We start from the raw sequence: 17089 nt of genomic DNA on the forward strand, positions 1-17089 counted from the left end.
TTTTTAAGAATTTCAGAGATAAATTTAATTTAATACTCTAATTCGGCACTTGAGAATACGTGACAGGTTTCTTGATTTTCTTCTTTAGGTAACCATCACGAATTATTCCCGAATCCATGTTTTTGCAAATTGGTTGAACGAAATCAACAAATTTGTTTGATACTTTAGGAGCATCAACCCGAACAACTTTCCTCGGATTGATGTTCGAATACATTATAAACGAATCATCAACTTGAGATTTCTTAGATTGACATTTCAAGTCAACAACTGGAATATTTTTTATAGTTGTTGGTTTGGTGTTTTCAACTTTAGCTTTGCATTTCATTACTACATGACCCGGTTTCACCTCATTTAAAACACAAACATGTGTCTAAAATTTTTTGTGGTGGAGCACAAGTCTTATTTTCAATCTTCGGTTGATGAACATCAATCTTTGGATTCTCAATAGTTACCAAATTTGAAACCTTATCTGTCAATCCCTTTTTATTTTTATAAAATTTAAGATTGGTAGTATTCGATGAACTTTCCAATCCCGATGATTTTACAAATTTTATCAGTTTAAAATCAGTTACATTCGGTTTCACTTGAACATTAGATGATTTAAATTTTAGAAATTCTTGTTCAAGTTTGGTAACTTTTGATGTGTCATCATTGAAGACACTCTCGATCATTTCGGGGTTTAAGAAGATTCAAGGGAACTTCTTTATCCGAAAACACTTTCGATAGACCCTTTAATTTAAATACTTTGCCTTTAATTGACTCACTCTGAGGATTAATGAATCTCATCATATCCTCATCAGACACTTGCGGTTTGTCTGATTTCTTTACTTTAAATGATACCTTTGGTTTGTTTAAGGAATTAACCGAGGATTGCGAACCATAAAAGGCTTGTTCGAATTCCTCCGGTTCACACAGAATATGATTGTCAGAAGGAATATGCTTATTTTTCACAATCACTGCTGGTTCGTTTAATTCCTTAATTGAACCATCAATTTCATTCTCAGTAAAGACTGAGTTGCTTTTGATATGCACTGGTTCTTGATTCATTGTTTTTATTGTCTCAACACTTTCAGAATTTATTGGATTAACAATGGGCTTTTCCGAAGTCGTAGATTGCTCAACAACATCAGGAATACTAGTGTAGTCTCCTTTGAAAGGAGGAGGAACCTCTACATATCCCAAACCAGCTTTACCATTTTTCTTATGTGAATGATTAACCTCGATTATTTCATTTAAGAGAAATGATGAGCCTCTAAATTTACCAAGTTTATTTTTTAACTCTAAGACCTCATTCTCTAATTTTGTGATACTGGTTCGGATTTTGAGAACCTACAGAAAGTGTTGCTTAATAATCACGAGTTTGTAACTAACTTCCGCTTTCAAATCATGATTACTTTCAGACAGATTCTTGATTTTAAGAGTAGATTGATCTAAAAGTTTGAATTTTTGTCTAAAGCAATCATTTATCATGGAAAGCTCATCCATGAATAGAGTATTTTGTTGTAAAGAAGACTCAAGTTTACACTTGAGTTCACCACAACTCTCACACTCGGTAACGATTTGGGTCGTTATTGTCTCGTGTGACTCATTCATGGATAATTTAAAAGAAGAGTTAGGACAAACCTCCTCGATCTTTGCCATACAGGAAAAAGATTCAGTTTGTTCAATAGATGAGTTATCAGAATCCATCTCAGGTTCTGAACCGTCACTTTCTTCAGTTAAGTTATCACTACTTGCATCTTCAAAATGCTCCTCGGGTTCAACCACGGTGAGATTTACCTGGTTACCCAACAACCGTTGTGACCAATCTAACCCGTCATTAACCACTAGAGCTTGTGAACTAGCCACTTTAACCTGATGCCCATCTGATGGTTTCTTCTTCTCAGGTACAGAAGAACTTTTCCTAGAAGACCTATCAGCATTACGAGGACCCGAACACTCTTTCTTTGGCTTATCACACTCTTTGGCAAAGTGTCCAAAATCACCACAATTGTAACACTTGACCTTTAGTTTATCGAATCCAACCTTCTTGTTCAAAGTAGGTAGATCCTTGCCGGTTCTTTGCATAAACCGCTTTACTTGACGCACGATCATTGCCATGTTCCATTTCAGGTCCATGAGTTCTAGGTCATCAGGGTTAATCTGATCATAGTCTTCATCCGTTAGTTCGCTTGTAGCAATCTTACTCCCAACTAATTATTCGTAAGAAGTCATGAATGCGCATAAGAACGCGGACTGCTGCTCCGCTTCCTTCAAATTTACATTAGGCGGAGAGCTTGATTGACTCGATCCTGAACTCGTATTGGCTCCTGATGCCATAAAGCATACGTTAGGAGTTGCATTACAGTTAGGAGACCCATCTTGAGAATTCTGAGTGTAGAATGTTGTAATAGGAACAGAACCCGAAGTGGTGCTTGCTGGTAAAGACCCTCCATAGAGAGTAGGATTTTGCTTATCCTTAAGAGCATTTTGACATTTCATATCGTACTCTCTATCTTCGAACTTGTTAATGAACTCATCAGCAATAAGCTTATCATTTCGAAAATAACCATTTTATTTAAGCACAAGCAAGAATGTTGATTACGATGGTGGTAACGCATTCTTTAACGTGTCAATCTTGTCCACTTCAGTCGGTTCTAATTTAACCGTAGACATCTCAGCAACGAGATGACAAAAACGACTAATCAACTTTTCCATAGTCTCGTTCTTGAAAAGCGAAAAATTTCTAAATTGAAATTTCACTAACGTCTTTTTGCTCTCAAGTGTATTCCCTAAGCTTCTTGTTTTTAGGGAAGCAAATAATGAAGCACACGTCTTGATATGGCTAAATTGATGAAATATACTTTCGGGAAGAGCCATAGTCAAAGTAGAGTATGCTTTTGTCTCGTTCTCAACATCCTTGATCTCATTTGCTTTATACATATGAAATGCCTTATCCGTGAACCCCAGTGATTCACTTCCCATTTGCGGTTTCTTATACACTAAATCAAGATGTCTAACACTGCTCGGATGAATAGACCCAATATGAGCTCTAAATCTCGGTTCCCAACGTGCAAATTCTGACAATTTGAGTAGTTTGGGACACTTGTTGTGAGATCCAATTTCATTATCCACCGTCCGCATTTGTTGCATCAGAACATTCTGAGAGGCAACTAGGCAAGTGCGTAATACGAGGCTTGATTTGGTGATGCCATAATTTGTCAAAAGTAGAAAGTCAAAGGACTTGATTTGACAAAAAGTGAATCTTGTATTACACGAAAGACCACTGTTCACAATGAATAATACTGTTTATACGAATGTGGTTTCACGAATGGACTTTAACAAATGTTGTATAGGCAACGAATGAGCAGCTTTGATGAATGTGTTCTGGTCAACGAATGGTGTTATGATAGTGAATGTCAATAGTGTTTTAACGAATGTTGGTTTAGCGAATCAGGTTTTAACGAATGAAAACGTATAACGAATGATCCGTAAATTTTTACATGAATGTAATGTCAAATTACTGACGAATGAAGATTCAAACTAACGAATCGGTCTTCATCATTAACGAATCATTCTTCATCAGTTCAACAATGTCTGTAATTCAAACTCTGTTCAAAAACGTCCGAAACAATCTAAAGCCTATCTCAAAACACTCGGAAATCAATTCCGTACCACTACGAACACACTCCGAACTCTATTCCGAACAAACCAGACCTCAATTCTACTTTTCACGTTAATCCGCCATTAGCGTAAAAGCTCAAATCAAACTTAATTCAGTCCAAATCAATAACAAATCTCATTCAAACATCCATAACCAATCCAATTACCACTAATCCTAAGTCTAATTACTCTTAAACTCGTTCAATTACACTTAACTGGTACACTCTCTTTCGCTGAAAACTGTTTAATCGATGAATCAATCAATTTATGTTTGAATTGATCAATTCTGAACTGAAATGATACAATTTCAAACAGAACAAGCACGAAGATCTGATTAGAAAGTCTCTGATACCACTTGAGAAAGCCTGTGAAGCTTGATCAGGATCTAGATCTATGATGACGACGTGCTGTTCATGATATCAACACGATTAGAACAATGATTATACGTTATTGTGTGTTTGTCTTTGTATTCCGAGAGCAAATGGACAGAGTAATAGTACTCAAACGATTTCCCAAAAGACTTGTTACATTAATGATAGATAACAGAGTATATATAGAGGATTACCCATTCGTTAAGTTATCCCTTAACGAATGGTGTCATTCGTTACATTACTATCAAAAGAATGTATAAACACATTTGTTATACATTACAAGACGAATGCCCCCCACATTCGTATGTCCCATTCGTTAATCTTGGTTAACGAATGTGACTTACATTAATACAAATGTGACACATTCATTACGGGGTAACGAATGGTCTCACAATGGAGCGAATGGGCTATATTTACCAAAATGCCCTTACAATAATAAAATTTAATACAATAATACGATAAAGACCGAGACGCACGTTTGATGTATCAACAAACTCCCCCTCGTCTCGAGCTCTTTATTCTTCCCTTCTAGAACATCTTCGTCTTCCTGTCAGTACAACTGTGAATCTTGAATGCATAATAAACACAAACAACGCGTTGAAATTGCATAAAAAGATCGTAATCGCTTGCATTAGAAAATCGAATCTGATTATGAAATAGTTCATCGTTATCAGACTCCGATAAGTTAACGAGCCACATCGGATCAATAACACAAATAAACCTCGTGTTCGATCCTGTACCCTATACGATAACCACTTCACCCGTCCTATTATCATAATACCATCGGTTGAACATGGTGAACAGACTCTGAGGGAAGATCTTCATCGGTGCCCTCTTCATTGTCTTTGGCGGCTTGACCTGCAAGATCATCTTTCTCCAGCCGGTGCGAGGATCTATCTCGTCGATATACTTGTGTGTCGGTACCTGTGGCTTGAAGAACTTGAAATCGTATCTGGTTTCATACAGGAGATGATCAAAGAACCATGAAGCCCATTGGTCTTTTCCCCGATGAACAAACAGTCGGTTGGCTTAGGTTCTCACATCCCATCGTGGAATCGTTAGCACGTCGTGAATACACTTAAAATAATAAATACTGTGCTCCCACTTGACAATATATACCTTAAGCTTAGCATCGTACTACCACGCGACCAAATTACCTTTGACTTCTTTAGAGCTCTTGTACTTCTTCATTTGGTATGCCGATGCTCGGACCTTCGCTTGCTTGATTTCTTCTTGCTCGTTGTATCAAAAGGTCTCGATCATCTTGTTCTGCGTTTGATGTCTTGTCCTAACATACCATCCAAAGCACGTTTTCTCTTCTTCTCTTTAGTTGACAGATGACTTGTCTTAGGTTTTTTATTCCACCTATCTCTTTCTTCACGAAGACGTTGTTCTGCTGCCTCAAAGTGTTGTGTCAAGAAAAATTGAATACCCGAATCAGAATTGGTCGACGCGTACATATCGGGATACTCCTCAAGCAGTCACATCTTCCACCTCTACTTCCTCATACTCAGGCACATTCCCACGTGGAATGCCAAGATTATCACTTTCCTCAAACTCAATATCCACATCAACAGTCTTTCCTAATTCCACCACCTCGTCCTCGTTTAGATCCAGAAGTAGGGTAATTTGTTCTTTTGTAAGAGAATGGTCAACAAATTCACCCTCTTCGATCTCGTCCGTGTTTACCATGCTACCCCGTTCATCCCCACAAACAGAATCATGTTAGCCAGAATCATGTCGATCGGCTTTGCTCTGGTGTAGTCCTTGTAGGGAATGATCTGCATGTTGTTTCCCTCACCACTACCACCAGTACTTGACCCAACATGATTACCCGCTGATGGTGTATTACTACCGCCCGGTTGCTAGTCACCAACACCGCCCTCATCAGGATCTTGATCATTGTAAGGCCCCGAACCCCGGGAACCCCACAGTTGGTAATCATTCAAAACACTTGTAAAAATATTTAAACTTAAAAATGATTCATTTCATTAAAATAACCAATACAGAGTATAATTCAGCGGAAAACATAAATAATAAAATAAGTTCCCAAAATCCCGGGAATATTGCCCAAAACCAATTTAATTATATTTTATAAAACTTTTTAAAATAAAATGTTCAATAATAAAATCTTCCATCCACGTATGCCCTTCACCGTCCAGGTAGCTTCGTGCACGTCCAAGAGATAAGGCATCCTCTTCCTAACCTGAAACTCACACTAACATGCACACAAAGTCAGCTTGAGCTGAGTGAATTCAAGTTTTAAGTAAATAATATCAGTAATAACAAATATGGTAGACATACCAAAAGTTTTTAAAGTAAAAAGAGTGCATCAGTTAAGTCATCGTTACCGAAGACTAAACATTCTCACACATACATATACCAAAGATATATATATATATATATATATATATATATATATATATAAACATCCTTTCAAGTACATCCACATATATATAACAATATATATATTTATAACATCCACGTATAACATCAGGGTCGAGCAAACGTACAACTCAAACACGTAACATCAATGCATGCAAACAGAAAGTAGGCATACGCAACATCCGTAGTCGAAACGACTACAACGCCGCCAAATATAGGCCAAACAATAATGTATATATGTGTATAAATATATATTTAACATCCCAAGGCCTACCATATACTAGCAAGCCTATATAAAATCGATTAAAACATTTCATCAAGTAAGAAAAACACTTAGGTGTGCATGCTAGCCCAAAGTTTAAAAGAGTAAAAAGGGAATCATGAACTCACCTGACACAAGACGCAGATTCATCACGAGCTAGAGAATCCCTAAGAAATCCCAAAACTCAAACACCTGTCGGTTTACATTCAATCAATACTAATGACATAAAGATGACTCGTTTATCCTACGAGACGTCCTAACATGGTTCGAGTTACCTAAACCCTCGACCTCATCAAACTTACTCACAACAGCCCTCGAGGTCTCACATTCACCAAATCGACCCTTAGGTACTCCCGGGAATAAAGAATTCCCAAATTACCCCCGGAAGCACTAGGTGATACCGATATGCGCGTTTAAGAGTCGTTTAGGCCATTAACATTCAACTCAGCCTCGTGTGGACCCAACATCATAAAATCATAGCCAACAAGTCCACACGACGCTACACGAGTCAAATGGGTCGGTAACTCGCAAGTACGACGCACCAACTACTCAATAAACGAAATTGCGCGTTGTACCTACCCGTTGGAGTAACCGACAACCAATTCAGCCCCATAACTTATAAAAATGAATTTTGAACAGCCCGTACATCAAACCGAGTGTCCCCGAGCTGAATTGGTCGTTTATCACTTCAACCCTCGCGTTAAACGCGCCAAACTACAATTCTAGTCAACCGAACCTAACAATCAAACTACAACTAGTTGATCAACTTAACGAACACCTATAAACATGATCTTTAAGTATGATATACGGGACATACCTAGGAAGATTTTGGTGCAAAAACTCACTTCAAACAGCCCCGACAAGAACACAATTGAACATCCACCGGTTAAGCCTAAATTATAAAATATTTTTATTATATTTTCCTATTGGACACAAAAATTATAAAAATTCCTTCAACACAGCAAGGTATGTGCAGCTATTTCAGTGCGCAACAAAATGGTTTTATTTTTATAAAATTCATTAACAAACCAAATTAAATGATTCCAATTAGGTTTGATTCTTAACTCAAAATATTAAGTTCCAGAAGTGGAACCAACTAATTTGGACTTGTTGAAAAAGAGTTATGATGTCGGGAAGACAGACCAGAATCCATCATCCCGGATCAGCTTTGACACTCGATTTTATAAATTCATAAAAACCATTCAAATCTTGTCCAAAAATTACATAATATACCTTTCTGGAAACTAGACTCAAAGTAGAACATCATGGAAAGAAGAATCAATCAAAAACAATGGATTATTATCACGTTACAGACCCTACAATGAACTTATATGAATCTGTCAGCAAACTGTTATCATCAAAACTCAACCTTAACGACCAATAAGCGCGTTAATATGATCAATTAAGGTGTAAAAGACATGGGGAATCATAAAACCGACCTTGAATTGAAGTTTTTACGGTTGAAACCTGGCTTCACAGAAGAAAAATCGCCAAGGGGGTCTGGTCCGATCGGCTGCGCATGGGGTTTAGGGTTAGGGTTTTTCATTATTCTATGATATAAAATAAATGTTACATATTAGCCCTCAAAGTTTAAGGGATATGGTAACTTGGAAGGAAAGGTTGGATAATTTAACGTACCGAGATGACGTAAAGGCTCCCGAGAAACATCGGTTAAATCCCAAGAGTAATACATACTTTACAAGCTTTAACTCTTGGAACCAAAATTAACGGGCATTACAATCATCGTTCTTCAGCTTCTTCAATTCATTGTCTATGCATGTCAGTTGAAGTATGATCTCCTCCTGCTTATTCAATCTCTCCCCCCTGAGCAGCAACTAGGTCCTTCAATTCCTGTTTTCTTTCTGGATAAACTGAATATGTCTATACATATTCCGCTGCATATGTTCTTGAGAGACTCGATCTGCTTGCATCTGGGTTTGCTGTAGATGTAGCAAGTTTAGCAAATGAAACATCTGAGCATTTGGAGACATGCTGTAGAAATTCGGATGCACTGGTTGCATAGGACCCTGAGGACGATTGAATGACATGAAAGAATGCTCAGGTCTTTGCAACACAGTTGGACTTGCTGGTGTAGTCGGAGTAGGAGGACGAGGACTTGGCATACGTGCAAGCACAGTCTGTAAAACATCATCAAAACACGGATCTTACATAGCTGTCGTCACCAAAGTTATCGTTGGCGGCACCGGAGATACTAGCATCTGCATCGGTGTTGGAGATCTAGAAACAACAGGAGATCTAGGAATCATTGGAGGAGTAGGAGAAATAGGAATAGAAGTAGGTGTAGACGGCCTCGTAGATATAAATGGTTGGCTTGGAATCTCGATTCCCGAGCTCCGTCTAACCCTTTGTTTCTTCGGTTTCTCGCCCTTTTCTACCATCGGCTCCTTACCCTTACGCTTACGCTTCTGAGCATAAGTTAACTCCGCACTCGGCCCCTGACCACTATCATTACCACCATCATCACCACCTGTACCACCATCATGACCCTCACGCTTAGAGTCTGAATCATCATGAGCCCAACGATCGTGAGATGGCGCCTCGTATTCTATATTGGCAAGATGGACAGTCAGACGCTTGTACCGCGGCCTATCTTGAACACTCTTGTTCCTGTAAGTACGTAAACTCCTCATCGTCTCGGAATTAATGTGTTCAAACTTCATCAAATCCTCTAGTTGGGTCCTTAAATAGTGTCGGCTGCAGATCGTCAATAATCAACTGAAGGAATCTTGGATACACCAGAATTTGTGTCGACTTGTAATGTTCTCCTTCAGATGATAGAAAACCAGTTCAGATAAGTTGAACGGTTTCTACTAACGTCATTTTGCTCTCAAGTGTATTCCCTAAGCATCTTGTTTTCAGGGAAGCAGATAATGAAGCACACGTCTTGATATAGCTAAATTGATGAAATATACTTTCGGGAAGAGCCATAGTCAAAGTAGAGTATGCTATTGTCTCGTTCTCAGCATCCTTGAACTCATTTGCTTCATACATATGAAATTCCTTATCCGTGAACCCTAGTGATTCGCTTCCCAGTTGTGGTTTCTTATACACTACATCTAGATGTCTCACACTGCTAGGATTAACAGACCCAGTATGAGCTTTAAATCTCAGTTCCCAACGTGCAAATCTTGACAATTTGAGTAGTTTGGGACACTTGTTGTGAGATCCAATCTCATTGTCCATCGTCAGCATTTGTTGCATTAGAACGTACTGAGAGGCAAGTGCGTAATACGAGGCTTTATTTGGTGATGCTATAATTTGTCACAAGTAGAAAGTCAAAGGACTTGATTTGACAAAAAGTGAATCTTGTATTCCACGAAAGACCACTATTCACGAATAAATAATACTGTTTAACGAATGTGGTTTCACAAATGGACTTTAACGAATGAGCAGCTTTGACGAATGTGTTATGGTCAACTAATGAGTAACGAATGGTGTTATGATAGTGAATGTCAATAGTGTTTTAACGAATGTTGGTTTATTGAATCAGGTTTTAACGAATGAACACATATAACGAATGATCCGTTAATTTTTACACGAATGTAATGTCAAATTACTGACGAATGAAGATTCAAACTAACAAATCGGTCTTCATTCTTAACGAATCAGTCTTCATCAGTTCAACAATGTCCGTAGTTCAAACTCAGTGCAAACTCGTCCGAAACAATCTAAAACCTATCTCAAAACAGTCGAAAATTTATTCCGAACTACTACGAACACAATTCGAACTCTATTCCGAACAAACCAGACCTTAATTCAACTTTTCACGTTAATCCGCCATTTGTGTAAAAGCTCAAATCAAAATTAATTCAGTCCAAATCAATACCAAATCTCATTCAAACATCCATAACCAATCCAATTACCACTAAAACCCAACAATCTTAACCGACCGCCTAATCAAGAACAACCCGTTCCACAACACATTCCACAAAATCCTCCACTCGATGACTTACCACCACTAAAACAACACATCAACCAAAACCGAAACCGCAGAGCTCAAAGACAGTACCATATGAGAGACGATCGTTCCATACGGTTTGAACCACCAAATAATCAATTCAAATTTGAATTTGAAAGAGTAGCTAATCAGCGAAGGTTGTTTGATGATTTTGAAGAATATGAGGATGAGGATGAGATGGAAGATGGTCAAGGGGGTCGATATTATAGAAGACAGCAATAAGCCCCCCCCCCCACCAAACACCCGAGTCAGTCCAACAACCAAGAAACCGTCGAGCCCAAAGAAGACAAGAGATTCCCGAGCTGCAATTTCCTGAGTATGAGTTTGATGATGGGGTCCCAGGGAATTTGTTTCGCCTCCCGTTCATGGAGTTCAAAGCCACTTTATTCCACAAGTGGCCACGAAGCCTCTTCCCTTTGTAATCCCGGTTAGAGAAGGAAGAACGTTTTCGGTAAGACAAAGCAACCTGACCTGTAAGGCCCCGAACCCCAGGAACCCCACAGTTGGTAATCATTCAAAACACTTGTAAAATAGTTAAACTTAAAAACAATTCTTTCCATTAAAATAAGCATCACAGAGTATAATTCGGCGGAAAACGTAAATCAGTAAATGAGTTCCCAAAACCCGGGAATTTTGCCCAAAAATCAAAATAATTATCTTTAAATAAAAACTTTTAAAAATAAATTTTTAATAATATAATCTTCAATTCCCGTATGCCCTTCACCGTCCAAGTAGCTTCGTGCACGTCCAAGCAATAAGGCATCCTCTTCCTAACCTGAAACTCACACTAACATGCACACAAAGTCAGCTTGAGCTGAGTGAGTTCAAGTTTTAAGTAAATGATATCAGTAGTAATAATTATGATAGTCATACCAAAAGTTTAAAAAGTAAAAGGGTGCATCCATCAAATCATCATTACCGGAAACTAAACATCCTCATACATACATATACAAAATGTATATGTAAACATCCTTTCAATAACATCCCTATATATATAACAGTATATATATATAACATCCACGTATAATATCAGGGTCGAGCAAACGTACAACCCAAACATGTAACATCAGTGCATGCAAACACGAAGTAGGCATACACAACATCAGTAGTCGAAACGACTACAACATCGCCAAATATAGGCCAAGCAACAATGTGTATATATATATATATATATATTTAACATCCCAAGGCCTACCATATACTAGCAAGCCTATATAAATTCGTTTAAAACATTTCATCGTGTAGGAAAACACTTAGGTGTGCATGCTAGCCCAAAAGTAACAAGAGTAAAAAGGGGGCATCATGAACTCACCTGAAATCAATCGAACACCTGAAACGAGCTAGGAAATCCCTAAGTGCACAGTCACAAGCAAGGGCCTGTAAAGTAGACACAACGTGTTACTAAGCTAGACCGTAAGAACACTCTTGTCTAATAGGCCATTCAAGCCCAACAACTCGGCCCAAGGCCCAACAACTTGGCCCAAGGCCCAAGGGTAAACAAATCGAGTCGAATACGCGCGTAATAAACCTTAAAACTATTTGTTAAATGAATCAGCCCCAAATGGACCAAATTCCTATTTTAATCCTTTCATTCATCATAATTAAGTCACCCGAGTTGATAGGGTTGACGGTTCCTTTTTACAACTCTCAATTTGACAATTAAGCAAAAATTCGCGCACCGCTGACTCGATTGACCAAGCACCAACCAAAACAGCCCCGAGCATCAAAAAAAATAATTTTTTCCACAGCCCTTAAACCCCCCAGGGCTGTACAAGCTGATTTGGTCGGTCATCCGATCAATTAACGCATCAAACTCAACAATTGTCAATCCTACACCCGGTAAACCCTAGTTTTCGAACTAAATCGATTGACCGACCTAAACACCTCCAATGGCCATGATATTTTAATATGATGTAAATGCCATACCTGGGGATCTTTCTACACCGGAAACTCTAATTTTTATCCACAGGAAGTGGGTTAATTACACCTTGGCTGAAAATCTGTCCAACGAAAAGTTCCAGAAAAATTGAGCATCAAAACGATTAGGGGTGAACAAAAAGAGTGTTGGGGCTTGTAGTACATACCTTGAACTACTTCTAGGAGCTTGTAATTGATCAAAAAGTCGAAGCAAAGAAAGGGAGGGGGGCTGTGCTTTGGTCTGATCGCTGCTGCTGCTGCATCTAGGGTTTAGGTTTTTTGTTTAGTGTTGTATTATAAAAGTTTTTCATTCTAGCCCCCGGAAAATAATAATAATGCAACTTGGAAGAAATGTTAAGCGATGAGACGTACCGGGATGACGTAAAGGCTTCTGAGGAACGTCGGATAAATCCCGAGAATTATACATACTCTACAATCCTTAATTCTAGAAATTGGAATTAACGGGCGTTACTTTTCATGGGAAGGAAACTGAAGGACCATACCTGCACTTGAGCGAGTTTAATGGTGCCACCATCTCAAGTCAAGGCTTCATGGCTGATGAAGTCAAGCTGGTGGTTTTCAATTCAGTCTCAAAGATCTAGTGAAGTAGTGATTCTTCTCTTTACCGTTAGCGAGTATCTACATGTGGCAAGATTTGGCGCAGTAGTTTTTGGATGAGTATTACATACCACGAAAAACGTCCGAGGCCCGAACTTCTATCAGAAATTTTCAACAAGGATCGGGTGAAACATTCCATGAAGCTTTTGCGAGATTCAAGAGGTTACTGAGGATTTGTCCTCATCATGGGATAATATTGTGGGAATTGATAAAGGCGTTTCATGACGGTTTATTGAGTGACGATGTGCGTGATCTTCAATCGACCACAAATGGGTCGTTTTTTACTAATGATGAGAATGAAGATTGGCAACATTGGTACTGTGTTCGGTTTAGTTTGAGGTTCAATTTTACTTGTTGACCCCTCTTCCTAAGTGAGAATGACGGCTTATTTAGTTCCTGTGTTCAGTTTAGTTCTCGGTTCAATTTCAACCACATTTTACTAATGATGAGAATGAAGATTAGTTCTCGGTTCAATTTCAACCTCATTTATTCAACATTGGTACTGTGGCGGCCAACACCAACATTTATTCGGGCATTGGTACTGTGGCGGCCAAAACCAACTGCCAAGGAGATGGGGTCAACGAGTAAAACCGTTCCGTTTCCTCGGGCATTGGTAAACCCCGAAACCTCATCGGCACTTAGGAAGAGGGGCCCACAGCAGGAGGAAATATGGGAAGTATTTAAACAAGTTAAAATCAATTTACCCATCATAGATGCAATTAAACAAGTTCCTGCATATGCTATATACTAAAAAGACTTGTGTACTAAAAAACGAACTCACAAGTTGCCCAAACAAGTAGACTTAACTGCAAATGTGAGTTCGGTTTTGACGGGTATCTTCCCACCCATTGAAGTGGGTGATTTTAAAATGACAAGTGCGTTGTTAGATCTTAGAGCCGGAGTGAGTATTCTCCCGGGAAGCTTATACGACCAATATGACTTTTGTCCACTTAGAAAAGCCGACACCACCGTGGTGTTGGCCGATTTGACACTTAAGCTTCGTGGGGGAATCGTGACCGATGTGATTGTAAAGATAGAAGATTTTTATTACCCGGTTGACTTCTGGTTCTAGATTTCGTGATAGTTGACCCGAAACGACAACCGAACGTGATTCTCGGTCGGCCCTTTTTGGTCAACGCGAATACTTTAATTAATTGTAGAACCGGGGTAGTGGACATGGCTTTTGGTAATAAGAATCTTAGGTTTAATGTGTTTTCAAACGTTTCTAACCCTCTGATGAGTGACAAATGCTTCATGGCTGAAGTCACCAACGGGTTGAACCCTCATGAAAGTGAGGATGATGTCATAAAGGAGTGTGCTATTTGTTGCAGGGAAACGGTTGATCATGTGTTGCAATTGCAAGAAGAGGAAGAGGCGGTAGATTTATATGCTGCAAGTATTGGGAAACCGCCATGGTCTTAGCAGGTAGAAAGGTTGCCCGACACTATTGATTCAAAGTTAAGACAATCGTTGGAAAGTTCGCTGGCGGTGGAGTTGAAGGAGCTCCCGAAACATCCCAAATATGTGTTCTTGGGAGAGGGAGAGACTTTACAGGCTATCATCACCGCAAATTTGGAAGAGTATCAAGAAAAGGCGTTGGTGGAAGTCTTGAGAGAGCATAAGGCGGCGATTGGTTGGACAATAGCAGATTTGAGGGGGATCAGCCCATCCATTATTATACACAAAATCATCACCGATCCTAAGGAAAAACCCTCTCATGACGCACAAATAAGGTTGAATCCAAATATGAGGGAGGTAGTGAAGAAGGAGGTTTTGAAGTGGTTGGATGCGGGCATCATTTTCCCGATCTCAGGTAGCACGTGGGTAAGTTCAACACAAACGGTTCCGAAGAAGGCAGGTGTTCAGATAACCCGTAACGAGAAAGGTGAGGAAATTGCCACCCGAACGGTAACCGGGCGGCGAATTTGTGTGGATTATAGAAAGTTGAATGCGGAAACATCCAAAGATCATTTTTCCTTGCCATTCATTGAACAAATCATCGGGAAACGTGCAGGACATAAATTTTATTGCTTTTTAGATGGCTATTCGGGGTACAATCAAATTGCTATCCACCCCGATTACCAACATAAGACCACTTTCACGTGTCCATACGGCACTTTCGCATTTAGGAGAATGCCTTTCGGTTTGTGTAATGCCCCGGCCACCTTTCAAAGGTGTATGATGAGTATCTTTTCATGTATGGTCGGGGATTCACTTGAAATTATTATGGACGATTTTTTGATTTTCGATTCATCTTTTGAAAAATGCTTGAATGAATTAACTAAAGTTTTAAAAAGATGTGTGGAAATGAATTTGGTCTTAAGTTGGGAAAAGAGCCACTTCATGGTTCAAGAAGGGACGTTTTTGGGACATGTCATCTCAAGTAGGGGGATTGAGGTTGACCGGGAGAAATCCAAGTCATATCTAATTTACCACCACCCACTAATATAAAAGGGGTAAGGGCATTTTTGGGTCATGCCGATTTTTACCGACAGTTCATTAAGAATTTTAATGTCATCTCTAAACCATATCTTAAGGCTTTTAATGTACTAAAAAACAAATTAGTTGAATTCCCGATCTTGTTGTCACCTGGTTGGTCATTTCCATTTGAGATCATGTGTGACGCAAGTGACTACGCGGTCGGGGCCGTGTTGGGTCAACGGGTAGATAAGAAGCCCGTTGCCATACACTACGCGAGCAAAACCCTTTCCGATGCTTAAATTAATTACACCACTACAGAAAAGAAGTTGCTTGCGGTAGTATATACACTTAATAAGTTTCGATCTTACATTTGGGGTGCAAGGTTATTGTGTTTTCAGATCACAGCGCAGTCAAGTACGTGATGGAGAAGAAGGATGCAAAGCCACGCTTGATCAGATGGATTTTACTGCTCCAGGAGTTTGATAGGGAGATTCGTGACAAGAAAGGAAATGAAGACGTGGTAGCGGATCATTTGTCAAGACTTATGGGACAAGAAGAGGAGGAGGAAAACGAGAGGTCCATCAATGAGTCGTTTCCAGATGAGCAATTGTTTTCAGTTTCAAGATTGCCATGGTATGCTGACATTATTAATTTTCTTGTTGCAGATTCAATTCCGGAGATTTGGCCAAGAAAGAAGAAGCAGCACTTCCTCTCGCAGGTAAAATACTATGTGTGGGAAGATCCGGATTTGTTCAAGGTTGGAGCGGACCAAGTGAAGGGGCATTGCATACTGGAGGAAGAGATTAGGAGTGTCTTGCATCATGCCCACTCATCGGCTTGTAGAGGCCATTTCAACGGCCAGAAGATAGGACATCGCGTGCTTGCGTGCGGATTCTTTTGGCCTACCATCTTTAATGATGAAGTAGCGTTTGTTAAGAATTGTGTTAGATGCCAACAAATGGGGGGTATTTCAAAGAGGGACGAGATGCCCATGCAACCAATCCTCGTTGTCGACATCTTTGATGTTTGGGGGATTGATTTCATGGACCCGTTCCCCAATTCATTTGGTAATCTTTATATCTTGGTGTCGGTTGATTATGTGTCTAAGTGGGTACAAGCAATCTCCACCAAGACGAATTACCATACCATTGTTTGTAAGTTTGTCTAATCTAACATGTTTTCACATTTTGGTGTCCCCCGCATTATCATTAGTAATGGGGGTTCACATTTCAAAAACTTCAATTTTGGAAAACTACTTAAACCGTATGGCGTAAACCACCGTATCGCCACTCCATATCACCCTCAAACGAGTGGGCAAATGGAGGTTTCTAATAGGCAAATTAAAGAGATTTTACAAAAGACTGTAAGGCCCGATCGGAAAGATTGGTCGAATAAACTAAATGATGCTTTATGGGCTTACCGCACCGCTTATAAAACACCTATCGGAACCACCCCTTATCGGTTGGTTTACAGGAAAGGGTGTCATTTACCTGT

At 39.3% G+C, this 17089-nt stretch overlaps 1 non-coding gene across 1 annotated transcript; it reads right to left on the reverse strand.

Annotated features, from left to right (window-relative positions):
- Positions 1-13260: 13260 nt before the first annotated feature.
- Positions 13261-13366, reverse strand: LOC143634490 (small nucleolar RNA R71). The gene has a single exon (XR_013153864.1). It is a non-coding gene; the product is annotated as a small nucleolar RNA R71 (small nucleolar RNA).
- Between the last annotated feature and the right edge of the window lie 3723 nt (positions 13367-17089).

The sequence above is a fragment of the Bidens hawaiensis genome, unplaced genomic scaffold (genome assembly GCF_021521415.1).
Source record: "Bidens hawaiensis isolate Kalapana, Puna unplaced genomic scaffold, B.hawaiensis_p1.1 tig00007050_1, whole genome shotgun sequence".
Classification (NCBI taxonomy): Eukaryota; Viridiplantae; Streptophyta; class Magnoliopsida; order Asterales; family Asteraceae; genus Bidens; species Bidens hawaiensis.